The sequence below is a fragment of the Cyanistes caeruleus genome, chromosome 16, assembly GCF_971803275.1.
Source record: "Cyanistes caeruleus chromosome 16, bCyaCae1.hap1.1, whole genome shotgun sequence".
Taxonomy (NCBI): domain Eukaryota; kingdom Metazoa; phylum Chordata; class Aves; order Passeriformes; family Paridae; genus Cyanistes; species Cyanistes caeruleus.
Genome location: NC_141716.1, coordinates 11,399,507 through 11,414,518, shown reverse-complemented (window position 1 = coordinate 11,414,518; position 15,012 = coordinate 11,399,507). Strand labels below are relative to the sequence as shown.

The 15,012-nt window shown below is 42.4% G+C and overlaps 1 protein-coding gene across 12 annotated transcripts in view; it reads left to right on the top strand.

The window, feature by feature from the left end:
* Nucleotides 1-15,012, top strand: part of PTPRT (protein tyrosine phosphatase receptor type T) — a 432,610-nt gene that overhangs the window by 238,252 nt on the left and 179,346 nt on the right. The window lies entirely within an intron of this gene.

Genomic DNA, 15,012 nt, shown 5'->3' with positions numbered 1-15,012 from the left:
GCACTTTCACATTTCTGAGATCTGTGTTGCTTGGGAACATTCCAAATCACCCTGCTGGCCACTGAGCATGGAAAACCTGGCCATGTAAGATCACCTCCAAGGTTCCAGGATAAATTCAAGGAATTTGCTTTGTCTTCCAAAGGGGACAAAGTGTTCGGCTGTGAGCTGCCCTGTGGGATGAAGGGAGCAGCACAGGAGACAGCAAACCTCTCTGCTCCATCCAAACCAGACCTATATATTAGATTTTAAACAAAAACATAATACCTCTCTTAATTCCTGTGGCATTTTATCATCCTTCAAAATGAATTCTATTTGCAAGGCATTTTTTTCAATTTCTAAGGGAGGGCTGTCAAAAAGTGAGGCAAGAACCCTCCCTACTTTTTGCAGAGCAGAAGGTCAGAGTCCTGAGAGTTTTGCTTTGGCATAAAATTTTGATGAGTTGGCCAAACCACTGTGCAGAGTTGCATACAAATTTCTCCTTAGCAAGTCACAAAATAATACTCTGCTTCCATTTTTTTCCATTTTTTTGTTATTTTTTCTTGCTTGTGCTGGAAAGCTTTGGAAGACACATGATGCTGTCAAGCCTGTCAAAACTTCATACAGGCAATTTCAGTTTTTTTTTTTAAAAAAAAGTTAAATAAAAAATACAACTGGTGTGAATGGGAACAGGGAGAAGCTGGCAATCTCGCTGACATCAAGGAATGAGGAGGGTGTTGAGAGATTCCCCCTCTCCAAAATCAGGAGCACCATATGTTCAACTTGGATTCTCTTGGTTTCTTGGGGAGTAAAACAAAAAGGCCATCTTCCCCCTCCTCCCCCCACATGCCTGTGAAGGAAAACAGAGTATGTTACACTTTTGTGCTAGCACAGCACAAATGGGGAGGAAGGTCTGTCTCTAGCTGGCTTCAGGTCATGGGCTAACACTGGGCTGGGGACTGGCAGGTCTGAAGGCTAATTTTGGGCTCCTCTGGAGGCCTGTGGGTGACTGGAGCTTCTTGGAAAAGCTATTTCCATGCAGAAAGTTGATCACCACTGCTGGCAGGGCAGCATGGCAGGATCCAGGCGTGCCAAGAGGTTTTGGAGTGCAGCAAGAATCGTGCCAGGGAGCCAAAAAGGGGATTCTCAGCTGGAGCTCCTGAGCAGTTCAGACTCTGGAGGGTGGTGGCAGCTTCAGCTGGGACCAGGATGGGACCTGAGGTCCTGAGAGAAGTGAGGAGGGTGATGGTTGTGAAAAAGAGGATGAGCCACGTAATTCTGGAGATGTACAGTGAGAAGACTAGAGAAAAAATGGATCTGTTTGAATTTGTATTGCAGAATTGAATGTAACTTTGAAGTTAGCTGTGCTTTTGGTAGGGAGTTGAATCAGATGACTTGGAAATGTCTCATCCAACCTGAATTATTCAGTGACCAATTTTACTCATTTTTCATGGCCTTTAGTGGGGTATATCACAGGTAATTGTCTTCTTGTTCAACAGGAATCTTTAATTTGCACTTCCTCTCACTCAAAAACCTCATTCTTCTGTTCAGGAGTCCGAGTCCCTTCATCCTTGTTTTTTTAATGTTGCAATATGTGTGTGTTGGAGGGGGAGTCATGAGGGAAGGAGCTGCAGAATAAATCAAGGATTCTTAGTCAGGAGATGAGGAGAAATGGGATAAAAAGCAAGACTTTATGGTCATCCTGTTAGGGGATTGTTGTTCCTAGGGACACCCTGCAGGAAGAACTGCTCCAGAGATATTAATGCAAATACTTTTCTCGATGCTGTTCTTTGTGAACCTTCCCTGTGCAATTTTAACTTGGAAGGAAAGACATTTTTTAACTCTATTGTGCAGCCTTTGTAAACTGCCTGAGCTCCCAGGTGGATCACACAACCAGGGGGGAGCAGCTGTGTGAGGAGTGAGGTCCTTTTACTCACTGGGGAGCTGCATACACTGGGTTTTGAAAGATTCCATTTAAGAGAAAATAAGAGATCTTCAAAGCTGGCATTTTTCAAGTAAATAACTCCTTAGCTTTGATATACTTGCTTCATGCTGCCTTGTCAGTAGAGAGGAAAGATGTACCTTAAATCAAACTGGACAACTGAGAATGAAAGTTAATAAAAGATTACAATAAAAGAAAGGAATTCCTGCCACAAAAAATACATAAGACATGGGTTTGTATCCATTGCAGGAAGCATTCATAGGAATGAATAGTCAAAGTATATCCTGGCCTCAGAGACTATTGGTGGAGTTTTATCAGGTACTCAAAGCTCTGCAGAGTGATGTGAAAAATAATAATAGGGGGAAAGTATCCCCAGCCACTCGGTTTTTCAGTCACCTTGCAGAATTTCCTAATGTTGCCATTAGAAAAGAAAACCCCCTAATGGCTAATATCAGTTTTGCTGAGCAGGCAGGTACACAGCACCTAGAGCAGGATTCATTAGCCTTGTATTTCATACCTGAAATCATCATGACTAATATTTAGGAGAGCACATTGACCCTGAGCAGCCCTGGAGAGGCCAGTCATCATTACAGACCTGCCATGCAGGAGGCACCAGCCTGCTGTTATAATTGAGAGCATTCATCACCTTTAAGGAAATTTGAGCTCCTGGACTTGGGGGAGTGTTTCAAAGAGAGAGCAGGGTAAACCAGTTGAGTTTGCTGTAAAACTTTGCCATCCTGTTGTCTTTGATGGGGTAAATTGCAATTCCTGTTCTCAGAGACCTGGGTGTATTCTGCACTTGTAGTGTTTGGAGTTTTCTCCCTTCCTGGTTGCACAGAGGATGTTGGGCCAGGTTTACATGCAGAAAGGTTTAGTGCATCTGGTGCTGATGGCAATTAAAATTGTTGAGGGAAAGGAAGAACCAGAAGATCCAAACCTCAAAGAAAACAAAAAGGACAGTAAAAAAAAAGGGAAAGAGGAGGGAAAGGTCTTAGTGACCAGCTGGAAGGGGAAGTGATTTAATTCTCCCTTCAATACCTCTGCAGTGAAATTCCACAATTCTTTGGTAAAGTAACCATGAACTTGTCATCAGGATCTTCTCAAACTCCTGGTGGCTTGCAACAGCTTAAGTCAAGGTTTGTGCTGGCTGGAGCATGTTTTGGGCAGAGCTGAGCCATGGAAAGCCTCGGGACCACAGGGATTGAGGCACTGGAGACACTGTGTGCCTGTGTCTCCTGTGCCTTCCCCTGCCTGGGGCTGTGTGACCAGCATCTTCTCATGGCTGATTTTCCACCCTCTGCTTTCCTTGCCAGGAATTCTGTAGGAGAAGGTGGTAGCATGGAAAAAACCTGCAAATAACCATGTTCTTCCAGATAAACACCTCTGGGACTTGACAGGGAAAACTGGATGCTGCAGTTGTGAAGCAGAAGACACAGTTCTGTGATGAGTAGGATTTTGGCTGACTCTCAAAACAGTGTTAGTATTTCTATCTTTTATAGGGAAGAATTGCAACAAGTTTCACTCCTTCAGGCACAGGCTCTGCAACAAAGAAGAATAAAAGCAGTAAAGCAGTAGTACCAGCCCATCCCTCTGCCACTAAGGTCCTGCTGTTGTACACATCCTACAAAGCTGTTCTCACAGTGTGTAAAACTGTCAAAGATTTACAGGGTGCTTCCTGCCAAACTGCACCAGAACCGAGCTGCTCAGTCCTCTGAATGTCATCACTTGTTTTGTTTTCACAGTCAGTGTAAATGAATTAGTAATGGTTTGCCACTTACTATAAATAATGCCCTATTTCCTGCCTGTAGCTGTGCAGATCCTGCAGAAGATGATGTTTCTGACAGCCCATAGGCCTGACAGAGCTGTTTGTCTGGAGACACTGGGCTGGTAGCAGTGATGTGTGCATGGTTTTAGGCATTGCAGATCTGGGAGCAGCTGGTTTTGACTTCCATTTTCCTGTGGTATATCCTGCTCCATTAAAAAAAACCAAAACAACAGCCAAGTGACCAAACTGTGCTTGACAGAGCCTCAGGTCTGGAAAAGTGAAAAGCTTGGAACTTCAGGAGGGAATGAACATTGAACAGAGGCTGGATGGTGATGAAATGACACGAGGAGGAGTAAACGGGAGCAGTTTCTTTATGGAGAAATAACAACAGATGCAATATGGTATATGGAAAATGTGTTATTTGATGTAAAGTATTCCTGTTTCTCCCTGTGTATCAGTCCTTCAGTGTATTTCCCTGAGCAGAAACTTGGCATGAACAGGATTCTGTCCAAGCCCATGGAGTTCTGTTCAAGTCAGGTTCATATAATTAGAACCCATTGAAGTTTGAGATGAAAATCTACAAGGATGGATTTTAGTAAATTCTGGAGCATCACATAAATAATTTCAAATCATAGAATGTATTGTAGGTAATGCACCATTCCTAGGAAGTCAGGCAGAGAGACTTGGGGTTGTTCTGCCTGGAGAAGGCTCTGGAGACATCTTAGAGCCACTTCCAGGGCCTAAGGGGAGTTTATAGAAAGATGGAGAGCAAATTTTATATGGGCAGATAGTGACAGGACAAGGAGGAATGGCTTCAAACTGACAGAGGGGAGATTTAGATTAGATACTAGGAATTCTTCCCTGTGAGGGTGGGCAGGCCCTGGCACAGGTGCCCAGAGCAGCTGGGGCTGCCCCTGGATCCCTGGCAGTGCCCAAGGCCAGGCTGGACAGGGCTTGGAGCAGCCTGGGACAGTGGAAGGTGTCCCTGCCATGGCAGGGGGTGAAATGAGATGATCTGTAAGGTCCCTTCCAGCCCAAACCATTCTGGGATTCTCTGCTCACTACAATGCTGCAAAGCAGTAAAGTTGAGACTACCCAGAATAAAATATCTGGGGAAATAAACTCCATCCCTGTTGTGCCTTGCTAAGCACCCCAGGCTTGTTAAAGCAGGCAGGGGAGAACACTCCTGTGTAGCAGCAGGCTGTGCTGAGAGGAGCAGCCTGGCCCAGGACCGGGGACAGCAGCAGCAGCAGCTAAAGGCGCTCCCAGCAGATATTCACAGGCTCCTGAATTCTCCTCTGAGAGCAGTGAATCCCATGCAGTGCAGTCTGTTCACTGGGAATCACATGGCATTGGGATAGCATCCCTCAAACTGCCTCAAGCACTCCCTAACTTTATAACCTGGATTGGTGGTGCCTAAAGGTTTATTTTGAGGAGGCTGGGTTCACTGGGAGTGACCTGGTGTTTTAAAATCTGTTGTTCTTAGCATGAAAGGATCTTAAAGCAGAGTACATTCAGTGCTGCAGCAAACTGTGTGCAGTGATATCCGAGGGAATGCGTAGGCTGGGAAGTGTTTGTAAATGTTTTGCTTTAATTTTAGAAAAAAACATGTGGTAGAGAAGAGATAAATAAAGAAAGAGAGGCTGAAGCAGCTATAACAGTCTTTAATGGAAAACTGACAAGTTTAAATGTCAAGGCCATAACAGCAATTAATTCCAAATGCTTAATTATCATTTTATAGCCAAGATTTGATCTACATTCCACAAAGCCAAATACAAATTAAATTGCCTTCTGTTGAAATATGGCCACTGAGAGACTAAGACCTAAGCAAGAGTTTTACTCCAGGAACATTATATAATAACCCATAATTTTGGTGAAAATGAGCTGGAAACATCTCTTAAGGCTCCATTTTAGCACACAAAAAGACAACATCTTGGAATATCTCACATAACTGTGTTCAGTATTGGCCAGAATGGCTCAGGACTCACCTCAAAAATACTGGATGTCACACTGGGAATGAGTTTTTGTGCTCAGCCACATTTGTAGAGGCACACAAATGCTTCCCTGCCCTGGGTTTTCTGGTGTGTGTTTTGAGAGAGAAGAGAGTTTGTCAGCAAACAATGCAGCCCATTCTGGGAGAGCCACGAAAGCAATTTTCCTGGTAGGCATGCTGTGCTCAGAAGCTGGAGCTGCTGTGGGGCAGGGAGATAATTGCTCCATCTCTGCTCAGGGCCAGGCTGTGGCTGGTGCCCAGCACACTGAGCGTGCAGGGCTCTGTCCAGAGCAGGCAGCAGGCTCTTGTTGGAAATTTAAAAGTGCAATTTTGCCATTATTACCTTTGCTTTGCTATAACCTCAGTGATTTCCAGCCCATCGCTGCAGCAGCCAGAGCCCTTGTGTGTGTTACCTGTCAGCCTGCAATCAATGAGCTTTGCTGTTTGCTACCAGAACTTGTGCTGGGCACATTTTCCTACCCATTGCTTCAGTAGGAGCCTGATAAAAAGTGTGGAGTATCACAGGTTATTGTCTTCTTGTTCAACAGGAATCTTTAATAAAGCTCTGTGTGCGTGCAAACTGCTGGGCAAAAATGCATTTTGCTGCCGTGGCCCAATATTACAGCTCCATTTGCAAAGGAGCCCTGAGAGAACTCCAGTGTGTATTGATGGGCTGCTTTACTTGCTGTGAAAAATGCATGTTGGCTTTGCCATCCTCAGACTCGTCCTGCAGTGTCTTTATGGCCTTATCCATATGGATGATGTTCTGATACATATTAGCATTGCTTTGTAATCTCACTCTTCTGATCTGCTTAGGGATTCTGCAATGGCACTCGCAAGATATTTGTGAATTAAAATTAGACTGAGCTGTTTCCTCGTTTATGCTCTTTGTTGCTGTTCTCACTGCAGCTTGAAAAGGAAAAAGCCCTTAATGCACCTTTCTCAGCTCATGTGCAGGCAGAGCTTTTGGCATCTCCTATTATGGTTTTAGGAGCTTAGAATAATAATAATAATAATAATAATAATAATAATAATAAAACCAAAACAACAAAATTCAAGCGCTGACAGGGAGAATTTTTGGTTATTCAGAGTTTATATCAATGTCAATTGGTAATTTTTACTGATCAGTACCTTCTATTCTTTATGATTCTATGCTCATAAGAATTTTAAAATTAGTAAGGTTGGAAAAGACCTCAGAGAACAAGTCCAGCCCTTGACCCAGCGCTGCAAAGCCCCTCACTCAGCCATGTCTCTAAGCACCACATCTGTGTGTTTTCTGAATGCTTCCAGGGCTGGTGATCTCACTGCTTCCCTGCTCAGCCTGTTGAATGCCTCAAAACCCTTTCAGTGGAGAAACTTTTCCTAACATTCTGCCTTAGACTCCTGCTGTCTCAGGTAAAGTGATGAAAAAGGTGGATTTGTATCACCTGACACAAGCAGCTCTCCATTGCATTCATATTTCTTCCAGGGAGCTTCTTGGTTTGAGAGAAATCATAAAACCTAGTTTTGTCCTGTTCATGAATGGCTGCTGGCAAAGTTTGTCAGTCACTGCAGAGTGGGCAGGAGAGGAAAGAGAGGAAATTATTAATATTCAGCTATAATCTGCTGCCTGCATGGCTTGGACAGAGTGTGAGCTGTGGTTACACATCTCTGGGTGAGTCAGCTGGCCAGGTTCAGGTGAAGATGTGTTTATGTAGACACATCCCAAAAGCTCTGGGGGAATGGCAGTGGAAGCTCCTTCTCAAAATGAGAATGTCTTGTGGCTACATTTGTAAATATTAGCATTGATCTGGGTAGGGAAGTTCTATTAAGGACTGTGGCTGGAAGGAAGATCTTCTCAACCTCTTGAGCAAGGGATGAAGGAGCCCTCATTCATTACACCAGACTCCAGTTCACTGTGCTGTGTCTCATGAGAAAAGAGAGGTCCTGCAGGCTGAAATCAGGCAGTTGTTAGAGGCAGAGCCCTGGAAGGATTGCACTGCTGCTGACAGTGCTTTCTGCAGGAAACTTCAGTTGTGCTGTTCAGGTTCAGATTAACAGAACAAGGAGGTGCTCACAAGGTGCTTGTAGAGTTGTGGTTTTAGTTGCCTTTTACCTTTGTTTCTTACATTATGCAAACCCCTAAAACTCGAGTCAATTCTGCTGATTAGCTCATCAAACAGACGAGCTCCTCAGCACCCAACTTTGATCTTTGCTGTGTTAGAGATTTAAATGATAAAGCAAGTCTGATTTTCTGTTGAGAAGTCAGAAATAAAAAAAGTACAAATTTAAAGAGCCCAGGAGGTTTCTTAGCAGTCTAACATTCTATTTATGGTATTTTATTTTGCAAGATGCTCCACTTAAGTGTCTCTTCTTCTCTAAATACCATCACCAAACCTTCCAGCTGTGGCTGCCCCTGGATCCCTGGAGGTGTCCAAGGCCAGGTTGGATGGGGCCTGGGATAGTAGAAGGTCCCCTGCCCACAGCAGGGGTGGAAAAAGATGAGCTTTAAGGTCTTTTTAAACTCAAACCATTCTGTGATAATTCTCAGCCCCTTTCTGGTGGTAGCAGCAACGATTTAGAGTGAAATTGCACATCTTTGACTTAAAAGCTCCATGGTCAAAGGCACCTGAATAGAAGGAGCTGTGAGCTGCAGGTCCCTTTGCTGGGATGTGTCTGCAGCCCACGCTGCTCTCCCTGGGCAGGGGAAGGTGCCTGTTTCTGAGCCTGAATCATTCCCCTGAGCCACCTTCAGTAAAGACACTGTGCATCAGGACATGGTGAAAAGGTGAGTTTTACTTTATTGAGCTCTTTCAATTTTTATGGTCTGAGGTTGAGAAAAGAATGAGTTACATTCCTAATTTATGAGGTTAATTTTTAGAATTTATAATTTATGTGAGCGTGCTTTTTGATGAGTTCTGGTACTTTCAACTGAAACTTAGAACAAAAACTTAGAGTTGGAGGAGTTAGTTTTCAGTCTGAAGTTAAAGATAATTGAACTGGCTACTGGACAAAAACCAGGCTTGCATTTAAGGCTGATTTTTGGTGGATTGTTTGCTGTAGTAAGTAATATTTATCTGGTTTGGAAGATGCTACAGTTCAGAAAGAGCCTGTTTTATCCAGAAAGCCTTGTTGTTTTTTTTCTCCTCTTATTTTCAATACCCAGGTACATAACTTACATAATTAATCTGTCCAGCTAAGTGACATGGCTGCAACATCTTGGCCCTTGCAATAGTGGATGCAGGATGTTCTTTCCTGCAACAATTTCCTGAGGTGTGGGACTTCTTCCAGATCATAAATTTGACTTTGTTTTAAATGTAACAAATATCTACTTCCTGAAATACTAAAGAGTCTGCAAGAAAATGTATTTAAACTAAACCAAAAACAAGCTAAGTGTCCCAAAGTGTTAAACTATAAAAACCCCAAACAAATAGGAAAAAAATAAAAAAAAATAAAAATAAAAGAAAACACAGAACAATTCAAGAAACAACCCAAGCAGATACTGAGAAAAAATTACCTCCCACATGAAGCAAGTTTCATGATCTAGATACCATTTTTGTTTAAAGATCTCTGGGGATGTGTGAACTCACTGCCTGCAGTGCCAGGAAGGTCTGTGAGGAGCAGATTCCTGAGGCTGGAATCACAGGTGCTTTCCACTAGAGCTGCATCCAAGGAACGCTGGAGCATCCCAACAAGGCTCAGGGGGCACAGGAGGGTTTTTTCTAGGATTGTTGCCTAGCTGACACCAGTTTCCACAAGAGTCAGAACTGAAACCTCTCCTGTCACCTCCACAGATGCAAAGAAAGTAAAATCTGAGGCAACAACCACCCTTGGTTTGATTTTTGTAGCTCAGTGTAGAACAAACATGACAGGAACAAGCTTGCTTTCTTTCTTTTCTTTTAAACCAAACAAAATTGTAGGTGCAGGGTTGTTGTCTGAAGATGTATTTCATGTGCAATAAGACATACAACCTAAGGAGTCAGGATTCATGTGGAGCACAGCCCAAAGGGGAGAGAAACCAGGCAGACACAGGCACCCACATGGGCTTTAAAATTTGGTTTTATAGACATGAAGGTCAATGGCATGGAGAAAATTGTGACCACTTTAAATATCTTTGTGATTTGCTGGTGTTCTGTGTTCTAAAACGTGAGAGATTTTAAATGTAGATGATCCTGGCAGAGCAAACCTGTCTCTTGTGTTGGTTCAGGGAATATTGCTGGCAAAGTGATAAGAAGAATTGCAGAAAGACAAAATTCCAGTTCCTAGAAGAGGCTTGGATAATATAAAGGTGCAGATAATTTGACATTTACTTGTTTTAAATTTTGATTCATTTCTGTGGATGCTCTGTTGATGGAAGTGGGTGTGTGTGCATGTTCTGTGTATAAAGTAATAATTTCCAAAGGTTTCAGGGAAACTTGGGCATCAGAAAAACAGGATGAGTGCACAGCCAGGCAGCTCTGCTGGTGAGGAATTGTACTCTTGGCTCTCCTTCCCCCCACATCATGTCCTACCTGTCTGCATGGACCTGCAGAAACCTTTTCCCTCTTCTTTTTAGCACTTGTGAATGTATTCCAGGAACAGCACTTTGCCTTTTTTTAAGTCCCCATATGCACACAGCTTAAAGAATTAGGCCATATTTGCATCTCAGGCCACAGAGGATGCAGAGCAGAATATAGAAATCCTTTTAACAGCAATATTTAACAACAAAACAGCATCTGTTTTGTCATAACCAGACACAGAACAGCAGCTAATTATCTTTCTTAAAAAAGAAAATCCTGAATGATCCCGGATCAGTGACCCTGAATCCATGGTTGCTCTTTGAGATTCAGGGTGAGGATTTAAATGGGAAACAAATACAGTGGTAGATGATATTTAGGTAGGTGAAAGAGGATGAAAAAAATGGCAGAAGGATAAAATGAATGTGTCAGTACAGGCAAATGCACAACTCTGCAGCAGGGATGGGGCTGATGGTAATGGGAACCACAGAAAAACAAGTCTGGGAAACAGCAGGGGTCTTTGCCACTATTAAACTCATGAACCTTTAGGCTACTCTCTGTTGAGGAGATGCAATAAAACACTCTCAGGTGTCTCCAGACCATGTTTTATGTCAGTGACCACAACAATAGAGTGAAAGCATTGTCTGCATTTTATAGAGGTTCTGGAATAGGGAAATACTTGAGAAATATTTTGGGGAAGTGCTTGAAAACACTCTGGGTCTGCCCTCAGCCCCCTGCTGTAATGCTGGGCTGCCTTTTCTCTCCTGCATTGTCAGTCCTTCCTCTTTCTGAGCACAGAAAATCAGGCTGTCCTCCATGGCAAAGATGTTCGAGGAGTGTCTGTGCTGGCAGGGAGCTGCTGATGGTGCTGGGAGGTGGGTGCTCACTGCCCTCTAGCACCATCCTGTCTCTGGAACTGAAGATCATTAGTGAAATTAAATTTAGAAATGCATTTTTCCTTCGTTTTGAGGGTGGCCGAAGTCGACAGGAATCCAACTGGATTGCACCTTAAAATCCTTCATTAGCCAGGCATTTAATTGCCCCTGTGCCCAGTGTTACTGGGATAATCTTTCCCATCCTTCTCTTGAAGTGATTGCTGAATTTTCAGCAAGGTTTCCCTTCTCCCCTAATGCTGTATATTGAATTATGTGACTCATTGTGGTCTGTTTCCACATCAAGTGTTAGGTTTCTTCTGGCAGTTGCATTTCAAACCAGACTTAACTGAAAGGGGTGCATCAACTGCTTTCATAGGAATTGGCTTGGGGTGGGGAAAGAATTTAAAGCAAATTCATTGTTTGACAGTTTTGGCACTTCCTTGCTGTCCTTGTGGCTCCTCAACAAATGTCATAAATAGTAAATGATATTTTTTGGCTGAAGGGTCTTCTGCTTCCTAAACATAAAATGAATGCTTTTATATTTTTTGAATGTTTGGAAATCTGGTTATTTGATTTGGAAATTTTGAATGCTGAGATGAGTTCCATTCACTAACCCCTTGTTTTTCCTTAGCCTCATTAATTCTGGTTTAAAAATATTATTTGTCATGAAAGTTGATAGCTTGTGATTGATCCCTTGTGATCACAGCATTCATAAAAAAAAAGATGTAGGGTGATATAAATATAAAAATGTAATATAATTTATTTGAGGACTCACAAAGGACACAGCTCAGTGCATCATGCACAAGAACAACTGAAGCCTTTCTGAGCATGTGTTAAAATAACTGGCATGAAAAGGTTAGAGAACCACAGAATGGTTTGGCTTGAAAGGGACCTTAGACATCATCCAGTTCCACCCCTACCATGAGCACAGACATCTTTCACCATCTCAGGCTGCTCCCAGCCCTGTCCAGCCTGGCCTTGGGCACTGCCAGGGATCCAGGGGCAGCCCCAGCTGCTCTGGGCACCCTGTGCCAGGGCCTGGTCACCATTTCTTGTGGAGTCATTAATGTGCCTTCAGCCCTTGCTGATGGGAAGCAGCATCTCACATCTCTCAGTGGAGGGACAATGTTTGTTCTGGAAAGAAGAGCTTATTTCACATATTCTTGTGGTGGGTGAAGAAGCTGGAGCTGAACAGCAGTGTTGGCTTCTGTTTGTAAATAGAGAAATAATTGAGTGACCCTGGGCAGCTGAACTCAAACTGTTCCACCTCAGAGTGGGAACATGCCAAAGTTACTGTGCTCTGTATCCTCTGCACGTGCTCAGACAACCTCTGTGAACTATAGCTGAAGAATTTATGAAGAATGAAAGCAAAGAGGTCCTGCAGGAATTACTTTAAAACCAGTAGAAATTAATAAAGAATTATGTCTACTCCTAAAGATTTTTAAGGCCTCCCTATAAAATTCTATAGCAGGAATAAAATTAAGTGTTAGGTTCTATACAATGATATGAAAACACTACATATAGAATGTAATAGAAAATTAAATATTTTGTAGGGTACTTCCTCATAAGGGATAACTAAACAGTCTACCTGGACCTTTAATCAATACTAAATTCAATTTGGAGAGGGAATAAAAGTGGTGACAACTCTCCTGCAAAGAGAAAATCACAATATATCACAGTCCTGGGAGCATAAGCAGTTCTGAAGTAGAGCAGAAATGTTTCAGCAGCAGAAAATGACAGGGGAAATGTCCCCTGGATGGTATTTGCACACCAGGGAGGAGCTGCTGTCACAGTGCTCCTGTGTTTCATGGAGGGAGTGAAGTCATCGAGGATACAGAATGTGAAATGAGGGAAGGGCAGGCTCCAGGCTCTGCAGTGTCACACAGAGGTGACTTTTTTTTCTTTTTCTTTTTTTTTTTTTTGTGAATAGCCTCAGTAATTTTACCTGTGTTCTTTATTCATCTGTGCAACAGGGACTGGAATTGCAGGTGACTGCAGCCAGGCAGATCTGGGGACCAGGGACAATTCAAACCCCCAGAAACGCTCTGACTGCAGAGGTGGAAGATCCCATTGCAAGCACACCATTATTTTTTGTACAGAAGAACACTGGTTATTTTTGGAGTCTACTGGCACAACCTGTGCCTGTCTGGGTTCTCAGTTACCTCAGTCCATGAGGTGTTATTTTACCTGTAATTGCATAAACCCCAGAAAATGTGTGAGAAGCAACACCCAAGTTGATGATCTGTGCTGTGAGGAAGGAATTGCATTTTCAGTGATCTTTTCTGTGAAATATTCACCTTCAGATGGTTGGTTTCTTCACCTGCTTTGTGAAATGACCAAAAAAACTCCTCTTTGTTGGGCATTTAGTACAAAAAGTGCTTTTTTTTTTTTTTTCAGCTATCTGACATTTTCCAGTTCTCTTTACCATAAATGCAGCTAATGTTCGAGTTTCTTTAGCGTTACAATAAAAAGAAATGTCAATGACATCTTACAGCTGATTTGATGCTTTGAAAGAGATATATAAGAAAGGAAGAAATAAATGGGAGAAAACAGATGATTTAATAGAAAAGTGGGCACTTGGAGAGGTGCTTCTTATCTGCACATGTCATTGTAGCACAGCTGTACTGATATTTTTTGGTGTTCTGTTTTGCTTGTACTTCATCAGGAATGTGGTAGATGAGATGTATTTTACTCTGAGATATTTCAAATAACTTGATCCTATTTTAAAAACTAATTTTGAAGCTGATGTACTGAAACACCACAAAGGTGTTCAAACATAAGGGCTCTCAAATGTCCTTGTGCTATTGACCATATCTTAATAATATCTCACACTTGCCTCACATCACATTAAAGTCACATAAATCATTTCTCCCTGCACCCTGTCCCTCTCCCATATCAGAAATGAGATTGCTGTGTACCTGCAAGACATTTTTTTTCCTCAGAAAATGAAAGCAAAATAATTGAGTTGCCAGTGTTTCAGAAGGCACCAGTAGATGGTTTCAAGTAGTTCTTTTAGATTTAAAGTAACTTCTGAGCAAAATCCACAAGTTTTTAACATTAAGGTCAGTACTGAGAAGTAGAAAATGGCAAAAGAAAAGAAAATACTTTATTCTTTGGGCTGTGTGTGTAGCTGTAAATATTTTATAAAGCCAAGGCTAGCCAATAGGTAAATATTCACTTTACCCATTGTGACTAATTAGGAGATATCTGAGCTTTCTACTGCCACAGTGCCTTCAAACACCAATGGCCAGGAGCACAGCAAAGACATATTCCTTATTGACTTGGGCTGGTTTGTGTTTTACCTTTGTGCTGTGCTGCTGCAGACAGCATTAGATATCTGTCTGCCCATCCCAAAAATCTCATCCAGGTTCCTGCTCTTGTCCAAACCATCTTAGAATGAACAGACTCAAAATTTGCTTTCGCTCCCTGTGTGTTTAAAATTAAACAATGAGGAGCAAGCAGAATATCTGTATTTTATGGCTGTAGCTGCTGGCAAGAGCAGTGTTTGTGTCTATGAATTCTGTTTGATATTGTTGGATCTCTTAGGTGGCAGCAAGGTTGAAATGAAAGTATTGCTGCAGAGAATCCAGGCAGGAGTAACACACCAGCCTAGTGGTGCTCAGATGTGGGAAGGTGGCCACAGCTTGAAAACAAAGATTTTTGCTTTGTTTTCCTTTCTCCTTCCTCAAACACTGGGAAAAATATGTTTGAATGTAACTTGGCTGTTCATGCAACCTTCATTGTCTTTTTTTTTTTTTTTTTCTTTTCCCTCTACAAATAACTTGCTAGAGGAAAGTGTGGCTGGAGAAGATGGTTTTTAGATGCCTTTGAAGATGTAAGAACAGCAAATGGAGCCTGCAGTGGCATAAACTTCAAAGATCAGCCCAAGGAAAATCAAAGCATTTCTTTCAGTATATCAGCTTGTCCATAAATTGAAATTTTTCAACTCCTGGATGTATCCTCCATAGTGGGCACCTTACTATTGA